The following is a 14,828-nucleotide window of genomic DNA, read 5'->3' as shown; positions in this document are numbered from 1 at the left end:
TAGCAAGCTGCCATGGTGACCTGTGCTTTCCCATCTGCTTGGAACTGGTCTCTACGCAAGGCCCTTTCTTTTAGATAGTGTGTCTGGGGAGGGCCTGAGTTCTCAATGCTGTCTCTTGGACAGTATTGCATGGTAGTCTTGTCTGATCCTTTGTGAACAGGGGTTCTGATTTCTTCTCCCTTGCTTTATGCAATTTTGTCATGTAAACAGATAAAGTTGTAGACCTTTTCCAATAGAGCTAACATAAAGATTTCCTGTGACAGTTGCCATTTGAATGAGATAGTCATGGTTCAAACACACAGCAAATGATGAGTGCCACACTTCACATTAGTAATGAGCTGCAAATAATGCAATGATATCTGATCACATTGTATGCTTCGTGCTCTATTCTTTATAGAGATTAGGGTACTATTCTGCAAGACAGATGATGTAAAAATGTTGTAGCCTAAAGGGTTTACAGAGGAAAGAAGGGGAGACAGAAAACCAGAGAATTCCATTGCACGAGATTGCATAGTAAGAAGTGGTACATCTGGTGAAATCTGTCTGCTGTCTCTCTTCCCAGGGCTTCCTTACTAGGGCAGCACTGTCCAACTTGTAAAGCACTTGTACCCACCAGGTTTTACAAGTGACAAAAGAGGTGGGAAAATGCCAGGAAAAATTCCAAATTGCTGGAATTGAATTATGGGCTAAGAAGGATGTGAAGAGCTGTCTAGACCACAGAGGTTATATTTATATTCTGAGTTTGTCTTGACCAGCTTCTGTGAGACAGAAACAATAAATCAGCTGTGCTTCCTAAAAAGCTAAACAGTAAAAAGAGCGAAATGAAAATGGAACCACAATGCAGTTTTCAGTAGCATGTCATATTATTTCTCTACAGGAGAATAATTTTTCTCCCACAATATTTACTTTTTTTTTTGCACTCATGTCATTAGGCCATGAGATATCAAGTCAGAATAATTAGAAATATTCTAATGAGAAAATATAGGTGGAAAAATTGTGTAACGATGTATTTAATGGTCTTGTTCTCGTTTATGTCTTTGACTTAACCACATTTGAATAATAATGGCACCTTCTTGGAATAGTATTTCTAGATTTTTAATCACTAAACTGAAAGGCATTCAGAAAAATAAAAAATACCAAAACACATTTTGCAGTCAAAAACCCCGTTGAAGTCCAAAGGGGATAAATATGCTTAAAACTTAGTAGGAGACTAAATGCAAACGTAACAGAATTCCAGACTATAGAGCTTTGGCTATAAAAGTGTTGTCTACCTTTTGTTATTACCTAGTGATAAGGTAAACTAAGAAAACTGTAATCTCAGTTTAAATTTTAATACGAAGTGTCTGCCTTGTTTTCTTGTTATATTAATTAGCATTAATGAGTTAACATGAGTGCATGGACTTTTAAAAGTCTTCAGTTCTCTATACAATAGCCTTGTGTCATCTCGGCACATATCACTTTTGATGGCATTCTGGTATTAATTATTTAAAAGAAGCAATCTGAGTACCTGAAGAGACACTTATATTTATATATATCTATGTGAATCTATATAGATTTCTCACTTTTACTGTGAATGTATTGCAAAGTAAGAATGTAATTGCTTGCTTTAAAAAAGAAAAAAAAGAACACAAACAAGTAAAAAACAACTACAACCCCCCCCTCAAAAAAAACACAACAAAACAAAACCAACAAACTAACATCGTAGGAGCCAGTAACAGACTTCTGCAGAAATGGGAATGGTTGATACTCTGGTTATAGTAAAATAAACAAACACACCCCCAAATCCCAGAGAAGACCAGAGAAGTACATAATAAAAAGGCACAGAAGGACATGATTAATGTTTATTTTCTACTTGGGAACCATATGTGGCTTTGAAATAAAAATGCCAAACTGACAAGTTGCCAGCAGGGACTGTAACTGTTAACTGTCCTGGTTCAAAATGCTACAAAATAAAACTGCTATCTTTGGGAATTTACCAGTGTTGTCCATGTGACATTAAGGCTTAGCTATTTTTATGGCTCGACACGTTTATCTTAGAAGGTATGTCTATGAACAGGGTATATGGAATATAAGAAGCAGAGCTGGTTAGATTATTTGCCTCAGATAAATATTGATTTAAAATGTAAGCAATATTTTCTGCAAATGTACTTTTGTATTGTAGGAAGATGATAGTTGACGATCATGCCTAGTGCCAGCAATTTCAGAGAACCATGTTGTAGATCATTCTTCTAAACAGGACCATAGGCTATTGATTCCATATGCCACCTGCCTCCAGACAACTTTAGAAATACTAGAAAAACACACTTAAATCCTGTCCAATGGAAAATTTTAAGCTTTAAATAAAGTAATGTGATAAAGACAGATCAACAGGTTTGCTATTCTCTCAGTTTCCTGCATTAGGGAATTTATTTAGTCAAAGAAACCCACCACCATCACCCTACTCCCCCCCAAAAAAACCCCAACCAAAAACCAGCGCCGTAAGAAAGAAACAAAAAACCCCAAATCCTACCTATTTAGGGCAGATACAATCCAGTTCTATTACTTTCAAAGATTACAGAAGTCAAGGAAGTATTGCCTTGGAATTCAGCTGGTGTTTAAACATGGTATTTCTTTGTTAGAAGTGGTAACTGGTGACATACCTTACATGATATTCTTTGGGTTTTTCCATGATGGGCATTTTTAGGATGAAGAATTACCAGTGATAAATAATAAATATTCAGTGGAAGATAATCCAGTTGCAATGCAAACTTTCACATGAATAATCATTCATGCTACAATCCATTGAACTCTTGAGATTCACAGATATCTCCATGAATGCCTAGTAGTCACCTGTATGCTCATAAATAGTGATTAATGTGTGCTATAAAGAGCAAAGTAAATGAGCTGCTTCGCAAATATTTTTTTCATTCTTTGAAGCGCAGATTCTGAAGAGAGCAAAAGAACAAACAGATGAATACCTATTTTCAACTTAGTGAACTAGAGTTAGGGAAGAACTCATTCACAAGGGAAAATGACCCACAGAGCTGTAGCTGATAATCACACAAAATTCCTTAGTTAAATATTACTCTTCTAAAAATGGTTACACATCCAATTAAAACAGCAATTTCATTCACTGGTGCCAATGGGGGAGGAGCTGTGGAGGTATAACTAGATTTCACATTATTTCCAAAGGGATTTTTTTTGAAGAACAATATTATTTCTAAAGCTAGAAGGCAAGACCAAAACAAAAAAAAAAAAAAAGGAAGACAACATTTGGGAGATAAAGGATGAATTCCATGGAAGTGTAATGAAAGGGAAGAAAGAACATGACAACATAATTATTTGGTTTAGAAAGTCTGAGTAGATATATGTGGGTGTAAACTGCTAAAGTTTTTGTGGATATTAATGTTTATTTTGCTGTAACACTTAGAAAAATGAAAATTAAATGGGCTGGTGATAGAGACAGTATATCACACAAGAGAAGATTATTCATAACCATTTCCAGATACACAAAAGGTAGTACTTACTGGATAATATGGGCAATTATGGCTCAGGGGAACACGAGAACTGCTAGAGCAAAGTTCACTATTGGTCTGTCTAGTCTGCTGATTTGCCCTTGGCTGTATCCAAATTTATATGAGATACCACAGTGAGAGCTGTACATCCATGCAAAGCTGTTTCTCTAGGAAATGATATGAACTAAATGAAAAAAGTCAATAAATTCTTATTGCCTCAATTATAACTCAAGACAGTCTAACATACGTTAAAAGACTGAATGCCAAAGTGTAGTTTTCCAACAATTCAAGATGTAAAGAGACTTTCAGTACAGGCCCTAAGGAGTATGAGGAAAAAATATGTCAAAAGTTTTCTTTTTGAATAGACTAAGATTGGGAAGATGTTTAACATTTGGTTGAGGGGAAGGCAAAGGTGGCCCACCTCTGAATATAACAGAGTACTTCAGTTCCTTTGTGCTGATTCACTATCACCTATTCAAAAAAGGTATTCTGCAATGATCATTTCATCAAAGTACTCAGTTGTCCTGGGATTGGTCTTATTTTTAGACATTAAAATGTTAGCTCTCTTGTAGCCAATTTATCACAGAATCTTGGGCATTTTGTTCATTTCTACAGGCAGCCAAACCTGTATGGTATCTCTATAACTACAGATTTCTCATATTTAATATATTATCTCGTGTTTAAAATTCATGAATTTCTTAAATAACAGAAAAAGGAGAATTCTGTAAAGGTGAAAGATGGAGCTGAAACTTCTTTTTCTACTTCACTTTCACCAAGCAGCTCATCTTAGCTGTAAGTCAGAATACAGCAATCTTAAATCCTGCCTGAATTATGTGTAGTTCTGATAATGAAATCAGACGCAGCAAGCTTGAATTGAGCCAATTTTATGAGTTTTTATGCCTAAAACAAAGGGCAATGTTACGCTTGCCATGAAGAATATGCAAAATCCCCGAGAATCAGCAGGTTCTCATCGTGCAGCCTTGTTTCTGCACTTCCAGTTCAAGAGGCGTCTGCTCAGTAGCTGTCAGTAAAATCAGTCTAGATCAACCTCTCCAGCCACTGGATGCTGATAGCTTGAAAATCTGTTTGCTGACTTTTGCTCCCAGTTTCTGATTTTGAGAAAGATGCTCCAAACATTCTGCCTGGAAGAGCTGCTCAGCACACTTGCAAAATGTTCTTCTAGAAGCTTATGTTAACATATTGGATATTAATATCCTACTCAGCAGGCAACAAAAGAATATGAGGTAGATTAGATAGCTGATACCAATGTTACAGACAATGGCAGAATATAATTACTTTCATTAATGAGCCAACATTCATTATGAAAAAAATGTTTTGTTTTTTTTTATTTGCTGCTACTGTTGGGCACCTCTTCCTAAAACTTCAATGGATGGTGTGTAAAAATCTTCCTCTAATTTCCAGTTTTATTTCTTTCATGGGTGGTTCATACCCATTTGCTTTGTGTCCTTTACCTTGAAGAGTGTGGTTTTTTTCTCAGACTCCCTGGCTACTTTTGATATTAAATAGTGTTCTATTGCAATGTCTACATGATGCTAGATGCCAAAAAGGGATTCAGAGCAGCTTGTTTGCGTATCTAAAGTTCCCTGGTTTATTTAATATTCCAGTTTGTGTATCATGAAACTTTGGCTGACATTCCATCCTAGAAATGCCCATAGTGCTGTATGCAATTGAGAGAGAGCATCTCTTCATCACACCTTATTCACAGGACTGTTAGTCAAAGAGCAGGTGAAATTTATTTTTCACTTTAAGTGAGACAACTTGTTTGTAGGAACTGCATTTCCTACTCTTTTTTAAAAGTTGAAAAGCACATGGACAAGGAGGACAAATTGTTCAAACAGGGGTTCCCCTATTGTCACTCTCAACTCCCTTCCTAGCCTGCTGGAAACAATTCTGTTTCTTAAAAAAAAGTGCCTGTAAATATCACAAATTTTGCTGTCAGTTGATCATATTTTGCAAAGTTGCTACAGAATGACATGGGTTTTTGGTTTTAGCTTCTTTGTTTTGATGGGCTATTTTAAAGTAATTTCTACTGAACTTCCATTGGAAAAACATTAGGATCGTCGTCAGCTTACTGGTAGGATCACAGAATCACAGAATGGTAGAGGTTGGAAGGGACCTCTGTGGATCATCTAGTCCAAACCCCCCTGCCAAAACAAGGTCACCTAGAGCAGGTTGCACAGGACCTCATCCAGGTGGGTTTTGAATATCTTCAGAGAAGGAGAAACCACAGCCTCTCTGGGCAAACTGTTCCTGTGCTCTGTCACCCTCAGAGTGAAGAAGAAGAGTGTAAATGGATAGTTAAAACGAAAATATCATCTGGATGGAATTTAAGCCATCCTATAGTCTAAAGCTTAAAGGTGAATTCTTGGGGCTTGATATTTTATTTTTTTATTTTTTTAACAGATGGATGAATTTTGGACTCTCTCACAACTCAAGAGTGTCTGCAGAGAATCAGATGAGAGGTTTGTGTAGCCCAGGAAATGCTCTCCAACACCTTCTCAAGTAGACATGAAGGCATGTCTGCAAGAATAGATCTAGCAGACATGACACTTCAACTGACCATGCTCTAACCAGTTGCATTTGAGAAACAACAGGTGCGGCCCTGTTTTCCATGTCTGAAGTAAGATGAAATCATAGAATGCTTTGGGTTGGAAGGCACCTTTAGAGGTCATCTAGCCCCACCCCCCTGCAGTGAGCAGGGACATCTACCACTAGATCAGGTTGCTCAGAGCCCCACCCAACCCGACCTTCAACGTTTTCCAGGGATGGGGCCTCCACTGCTTCTCTGGGCAATCTGTTCCAGTGTTTCACCACCCTCATGGTAAAAAATTTCTTCCTTATATCCAGTCTAAATGTACCCTATTTTGGTTTATAAACATTACCCCTTGTCCTGTCACAGCAGGTCCTGCTAAAAAGCCTGTCCCCATCTGTCTTATAAGCCCCCTTTAAGTACTGAAAGGCTGCTATAAGGTCCCCTGCAGCCTTCTCTTTTCCAGGCTGAAGAGCCCCAACTTTCTCAGCCTGTCCTCATAGGAGAGGTTCTCCAGCCCTCGGATTGTCTTTGTGGCCCTTCTCTGGACCGCTCCAATAGCTCCATGTTCTCCTTGTGCTGGGGACTCCAGACCTGGATGCAGGGCTCCAGGTGGGGTCTCACCAGAGCAGAGCAGAGGGGCAGAGTGACCTCCCTCGACCTGCTGGCCACACTTCTCTTGATGCAGCCCAGGACACGGTTGGCCTTTTGGGCTGTGAGCGTACATTGGTGGATCACGTCTAACTTTTTATTCACCAGTACCCCCAAGTCCTTCTTCTCAGGGCTGCTCTCGAGCCATTCTCCGCCCAGCCTTTACCTGTGTCTGGGATTGCCCCGACCCATGCGAAGGACCTTGCACTTGGTCTTGTTGAACTTCATGCGGTTCATGCAGGCCCACCTCTCCAGCCTGTCAACGTCCCTTTGAATGGCATCCCTTCCCTCCAGCATGTCAACCACACCACACAGTTTGATGTCGTTGACAAACCTGCTGAAGGTGCATTCAGTCCCACTGTCCATATCGCCGACAAAGATGTTAAATGTCATCGGCCCCAGTACCAACCCCTGAGGCACACAATCTCATATCATGGGGAGTGGCTTGGCAATGACATCAGACAATTCCCTCAGGACTTCTCTATGAGGATTTAAGTGCATGTTCATGTAAGTAACAATCTGTATTTAAAATATTTGTAATGGTCTTGCCTCTTGCCTTATTTCTGGTTGATCTGGCACAATTACTAGTGGTGTAGAAGGACTGTGAGGGAGGCCAAATGGATAAGGTTAGTGAGAAACTATGCGTGGCCTGTGGCTGCTGTGGCAACGACATCAGCCAGTTCCCTCAGGACTCTGGGATGCATCTCATCAGGTCCAATAGACTTATGCACGTTCAGGTTCCTCAGGTGGTCATGAACTTGATCTTCTGTTACAGTGGGAAGGGTTTTGCCCCTCTGGTCCCCATCTTGCAGTCCACCAACTGGGGAGGACCAAGGAGAGAGGTTGCCAGTGAAGACTGAGGAAAAAAAGATGTTGAGTACCTTGGCCTTCTCTTTATCTGTTGATACGAGGTTGTCATTCTTGTTCATCAGGGGGGCACGCTTTATTTAACCTTCCTTCTCTGGCTGACATACCTGTAGAAGCTCTTGTTATTCTTAGCATTCCTTGCCCAGTTCAGCTGCAGCTGTGCCTTGGCCCTCCTGACTTCATTCCTACACAACCGGGCAGCATCTCTATGCTCTTCCCAAGATACCTGTTGCTGCTTCCACTGCCTGTGCATTTCCCTCTTGCCCTTCAGTTTGATCAGCAGGTCTCAACCCAGCCATGTAGGTCTCTTCCCTTCCTTGCCTCATTTCTTACACCTGGGGACTGAGAACTTCTGCGCTCTCTGGAAAGCGTCCTTAAAGATCTGCCAGCTCTGTACCGCTCCCCTTGTCCCAAAGGACCGTTTACCATGGGCTCCTACTAAATCCTTGAAGAGCTGGAAGTTGGCTTTTGTAAAATTTAAGGTCCTGACTATACTCCTCGCCTTTCCCATATCCCTCAGGACTGTGAACTCTACCAATACATGATCACTGCAGCCCAGATATTGCCTCCAGTCTTGATGTCACTGATGAGCTCACTTGCATTGATGAGCATCAGGTCCAGCATTGCATACCCTCAGGTAGGGCTGTCAATTACCTGGCTTAAAAAGATATCCTCAACGCATTCTAGGAATCTCCTGGATTGCCTACAGCTCGCTATGCTACTTTTCCAGCAGATGTTGGGGTGGTTGAAGTCCCCCAGCAGGACAACAGACTGTGAGTGCGAAGCCTCCTGGAGCTGGAGGAAGAAGGCTTCATCAGTAGGTTCCCCTTGATTAGGCGGCCTGTAGTAGACACCCATGAACAGGTTTCTTGCATTGCCTCTGTCTCTGATTCTTACCCATAGGCTTTCGATCTGCTCATGACTATTCAGCAGGGCAGCATCTTCAAAAGTTCTGAGGATATTGAATAAAGAGGATACACCACTACTTTACATAATGAAGGAACAATTTCTGACCTTATGTACTCACACCTGGAATACGAATGCCTGTTACAGATGTCAGATTAAGGTCTTGATGCTTCATGACCTCATCCTCCTTCTATCTCAGCTGCCGTTGACACACAAAACTACATACAAAGAGATGCAGAGTGATGATTAGACATTTTTGTGTTCACTACCCCCAAAACACAGCCTTCCTCAAGACAGAACTTGAATTGTCCTGTCTCTCCTAGCACATAGCCAATATCACAGAAAAGTATGGTCCTCCCCTCTTTTCACCTCCTATTTGTCACTGAGGGTTTGTTTGTTTTTAACCCACAAAAAAAGAACATTCCTACAAATAACTTTGTATGCACCTTTGAGAGAACTGGTCTCAGCTGAGACTGAACCAGTCTAAGATCCTACCATAAGCTAAACAATGCTCAATCTGCAATGCCAAACAGACTGATAGGAGTCAGAAACACTAAATGAGGTATGAAGTACCATAATCAGGTGTGAATTCTTAACCAAATTATAGTAAGGTATTCCTTCAAAAAATGAATAACAACTGTGTTGACTCAGTCTTAAAAAGTCAATTTCTGCTGTAAATCCTTGCAGACTAATTTCTTCAGTCTGAAGAGTAAGCTGCTCCTCAAACAGAGAGACAAAAATAGATTAAGGAACTCCAATTAACTGCTGCATTTTAAATCTTGTTGAAACGTATGCCTGAGCTTTCCTTCATACATAAGCTTATCTTTTTCTTTCTGTCAGTAATACTGTTCTCTTCCTCTTTCGTGTTCTCTGGGTTGTAGCTACAAAAATCAAAGAATGAACTGACATAGCTGTCATGTAAAAAAAGATTTGAGTAGCTACATTCCTCAGAGATATGCAAAGATTGTCTACAGTCTGAACAACAAATGGGCTTTCTGCAATTCTAATAAATGATTCTACATCATTTGCATATACAGAATATTCTGGTTGATCTACAGTAAAATGCAATCATTTGTCTCTGTATACTAAACACATTTTATGTATTCCATAGGAAAATGATGTGAGATACCTTGATAGCAGCATTTGATTATATTTTGATAGAGGCAGACTAATACAATTTATCTGTGTGCACTCTGAAGTAATGCAGTATTTTCTGGGTTCATTTTTTGATACACACACACGCACTTTATTGTGAGTGTGTAAAATATAGACATACAAAAAAAATGGCTACAGAAAACTCAATATTTTTCTCAAATTACATATCACCTGAGTGATAATTTAAAATGTCATTATTCTGAAAGCTGAGGTCTTTATTTAGTCCACCTCTCCCAGTTCTACCAACTAGCATGAAACTATAAAAGAAATTATATGAAATCATTTTTATTAATTTCTTTCCTAGCTATGTAGCTTCATACATATATAGTTTTCCTATACCATACATACTTTCCTTCAAATCAGCCTATAGCATGTCTCCTGAGGTAACTTAACAGGTATTCCTGTCACTTCAGGAAAACACCTGAATTACTGTTCCTATTTAATCCAAATGTCTCTATTTTTTTTTCTTCCTTCTATTCAACTTACCAAACTCCAAATAATTCAGTACAGATTTGTCCTTAAAGTAAGTTATTCCATAATTATGTTCCATTTTACCACTCAGTAAAATGAAGCATGGGATTAATGAAAAGCTGCCTCAGGATATTTACCATTTTTTCCAGACATAAGAATCAATACCAGTTTGTACTTAAGAAGCACAAATCAATGATATTCATAGAATAAATGTTTTGGTTTGGCTTGGATAAATGCCAGGTGCCCACTAAAACTGCTCTATCACTCCCACTCCTGAACTGGACAAGGGAGAGGAAATGGGATGAAAAGCTCGAGGGTCGAGATAAGGACAGGGAGACATAACTAAACAGACTGAACTTGGGGAGAAAAGGAACTTTAATTCATCACCAATCAAATCAGAGTAGGATAATGAGAAACAAAACCACATCTTAAAAACACCTTCCCCCCACCCCTCCCTTCTTCCCAGGCTCAGCTTCACTCCCATTTCTCTCCCTCCTCCCCCCGAGCAGCACAGGGGGACAGGGAATGGGGGTTGCAGTCAGTTCATCACATGTTGTCTCTTCCACTCCTTCCTCCTCAGGGAGAAGACTCCTCACACTCTTTCACTGCGCCAGAGTGGGATCCCTCTCACGGGAGACAGTTCTCCACAAACTTCTTCAACGCGAGTCCTTCCCACGGGCCGCAGCTCTTCATGAACAGCCCCAGCGTGGGTCCTTCCCACAGGGTGCAGACCTTGAGGAACAGGCTGCTCCAGCGTGGGTCCCCCACGGGGGTCACAAGCCCTGCCAGCAAACCTGCTCTGGCATGGGCTCCTCTTTCTGCATGGGTCTGCAGGTCCTGGCAGGAGCCTGCTCCAGCTCAGGCTCCCCAAGGGGTCACAGCTTCCTTCAGGCATCCACCTGCTCTGGCATGAGGTTCCTTCCATGGACTACAGGTGGAGATCTGATCCACTGTAGACCTCCATGGGCTGCAGAGTGACAACCTCCTCCTCCCTCCTTCTTCACTGACCTTGGTGTCTGCAGAGTTGTTTCTTTCACATCGCCTCACTCGTGTCTCCCAACTGCCATCTCACTGCAATTAATTTTTTTCTTCCTCTTCTTAAATATGTTGTCCTAGAGGTGCTACCACCATCACTGATTGGCTTGGCCTTGGCCAGCGGCGGGTCCGTCTTAGAGCCAACTGGCACTGTCTTTATCAGACACGGGGGAAGCTTCTCTCAGCTTCTTACAGAAGCCATCCTTATAGCCCCCCTGCTACCAAAACCTTGCCACACAAATCCACAACAATAAGCAACAATATCTATGAAACTGTGAGAAGACCAGACTTTAAAGATATGCTACTCAAAAAAAAGAGGCAGTTTTTCTCTTGTTTTATCAATATTCTCACAAAATCAAAAGAGAAACAAATATATATAGCAACCACAGGGAAGCCACCACGCAGGTCGAAAACTGTCTAAATAGCTTTTATTTTCTAACTAATGTGTGTAACCTTCTTTCTTCCTAGGACACGGGTATTCACCTGGACTAAATAGTGTCTTATGAAACTGTTGATTTAATGTGGAAAAAAAAAATTATAACAAGGCTCAATTCTTGAGCCAGTTTACAAATTAACAAAGCAACATATATAATACCCTCCACTGTGCAATCAACAGTTCTAAAAGGACTGATCACTTAGATGTACAGTGGTAAACCAGAATCCTAGAATTGCTCTTCAGCAGGTGCTGCTATCAGTTTTGGTTTTCTTGGAGCAACCTTAATGAAATAAAACAAACTTTCGCTCTTTCTATTCTTCATAAAATATTTATGTAGTTATTTGGACACTTAATATTGTCTCTATTCTGCATTATATAGGAGGGTTCCCAAACTATTAAATATGCCTTCATACCTTTGGTTATTCAGAAGTTCTTTATGTATAGCTCTACAGAATGCTATGAAAGTGACATAAAGGTAGTTTAATACATGTTAAGTTACATAGATGTTCAGATATTACCAAGTAGCAATAATGCATTTGTGGTTTCCACCTGAAACCCAACAGGATTAAAAATATGGGACAGCAGACAAAAAGGACTGCAGTGTTTCCTGAACCAAAAAAGTTGCTATTTTCTGCAAGTTTATACAGCATTACAGAGATCAAAAATGGGAACTTTCAAGAAAACAGAGACAAAGAGTTACAGAACTAATTCAGTATTTCATGTCTACTGGCATTTTTATTAGAGTATGTCATTGTGTCTGTATTTTACAAACAAGCTCATTCTTCAAAATTTATTTTCTGCAAATATTACATAAAAATGTATCTTCATGCCAATAAGCACAAGCTGAAGCTAAGTTCCTAATTTGGTAATTGGTGGTTGCCAGTGATTAGCTCCCTTAGTGACAGGCACAGAGGAGATATAGACAGAATATACTCTTATCAGTAAGGGCTCATACAACCAAATTTACCAACTGCAAACTCTGAGTCCCACTTTAATCATTGTAAATGTTATTGTTCCTCTAAATGAGAGCAGAATTTGGTTAACTTCCTGAGATCCAGCCAGCTGTGAAACGTGGCCTGCTGTGTTAAATAGCCTATGAAGCTACATTGTGCAGTAAAAATAGTGTGCGCTGTGCTCAAAGGATTTAAGTAAAAGCTCTAAAGGAAAAAATTCTCAAAATATGAAAACAGGAATAGAAAAGGAATATAGAGACGTATACATCTTGGTTGTAAAAACTTGCTCAAAGATTTTGGGAACTTGTAGTTCATAAGTAATACAAAACCATTTTTATTAGCACCTTCTAATGGTATCTCAGGCAGCTTCATCCCAACTGGGATAATCACATATATTTTTGCTCGCCTTCACTTACACAGGTGCATTCAGACACAAGCTTACTCAGAACAAAATCTACATGACTTAACTAAAATAAACATTGTACAACAGGGGATATTTTAGACCTAAAGCAGCTACAGCCATTATTCCTAGCCCTGCTTTCTATGTCCCCAGAGCTGCAAGACATGTTACATGTTTCAGAGAGCTTAGAGGCAATGAGATCTGGGCGGGTGCACAGCTACAGATGACGCTGAGTTCAACCTCACAGCATGATGTAGGTAGGTTTCCTGCACAGCTGATTCCATGCAAAATCCAGTGATGAGATCTGTAACGGATGTTATTTCTTCCCTACCTCTCACAGACAGGTCACCCACAGCCACAGAGGCAGGACAGCCCTATTGCGACTCACATGATGTAGCATCTCCAGACTGCTTGTAAGATAGGAGCACATCACGACTGACAGACTGCCTATCCCTGCACAAGAGTTTACAGAAAACAGGTTGTTTTGGAAACCAAGTATATTTTTTCTTGAGAAAACAAGAACCAAAACATAACAACCTCAAATCTTTCACTCTCAGAAAAAAACCCAAAACTTTTGTGGGAAATATGTAGCTCTATTGACTCTCACGATGACTCTATTTTGTGGTTCAGATACCACACAAACTTATTTCTTGTGATGTATCATGATTTCCAATGCTGCTATAATAAAAAAAAGTTTGATTAGTTTAAAACTGCATTTCATATCAAAAAAGGTCCTTGGTGATTTCTTGTGACTGCTGTCCTTTTAGATCTTCTCACCTTGGTGTAAAAACAAAACATTTCTCGTGCTGACTTCAATATTTACACTTGACTCATCACGAGAAGACATTTGCAGTGGCACAAGGTTGATGTTAATGAGCTTTTTCCCCCAAGACTATTACAGTAGTTATATTAAATGCCACAGCATCTAATTGCCCTCCTTCATATGGTGGCATTTTATCAAGATCTTCAATGCACGCAGAGACTGCGGATCTACTAGACAGACTACAGGGGCAGTAGCTCCTTCCCCTCCTTCCATCATGTAAATCACTCACTGTACATGCACACACACCTTGCCACGCAACAGAGGATAAGCTTCACCTTCCTAACCTCCATTCAGGTGAGGGATATGGCTGCTGCTACCTGTATTACCTTTTCTAAGGACAAGAAGCCACGCATTTCTTGTCTCTCTATATGGTTCAGCAAAGCCTTCTCATCATGTAACTAATGAATTGGCCATGGTTTGCCTAATACTTATTTTACATATCCTCCAGCATAGTTAGAGATGTAGATACAAAATTGAGCAATCTATTCATGCATCTGCAATGCTCTCCAGAGTACCGTGAGTCTTTAAAACAATGACTTACTAACCAAGTTACTCATACTATGAAATACAGTAACACAACCCTAATATTATCACCAAAATATAATGTCCTATTTAACAGTCAGACTGTGGGTTCAGTGAAGCACTCATCACAGACCTCAACAATTTATCTAAAGATACAAAAGAGAGAAACAAGAAAACATAAAATTTATCACCCCTCCTCCCAAGCACATTTAGTTTTAGGTAGACGAGGATGTGAGGAAGCATTTCCTCTGACATTTAAAAAGAATTATTCTTAAGATTCTCAGTATCAGCTAGTCAGTGTAAGCTTGCACGTGAACAGGGAGCTAAAAGATTATGCAGAAATTAGAATAAAACTAAGTCCCCAGTTACACTTTTTAAAGGAAATTCACTTTAACCGTGGTATAAAGTTGCATAACACCTGGCTTAGCAAATTCCATCAACTATTCGTAGTGTGTTTTTAATGGATATTACTAATCCTTTCAATTTTCTAAGTGATATCTGAAAAATTTCTGTACTTGAAATTGATATGCAAGTAAAACATCTACGTCATGTACAGCATGGTTT

Source organism: Opisthocomus hoazin, chromosome 3 (assembly GCF_030867145.1).
Source record: "Opisthocomus hoazin isolate bOpiHoa1 chromosome 3, bOpiHoa1.hap1, whole genome shotgun sequence".
NCBI lineage: Eukaryota > Metazoa > Chordata > Aves > Opisthocomiformes > Opisthocomidae > Opisthocomus > Opisthocomus hoazin.
Note: the sequence above shows the minus strand (reverse complement) of the source record.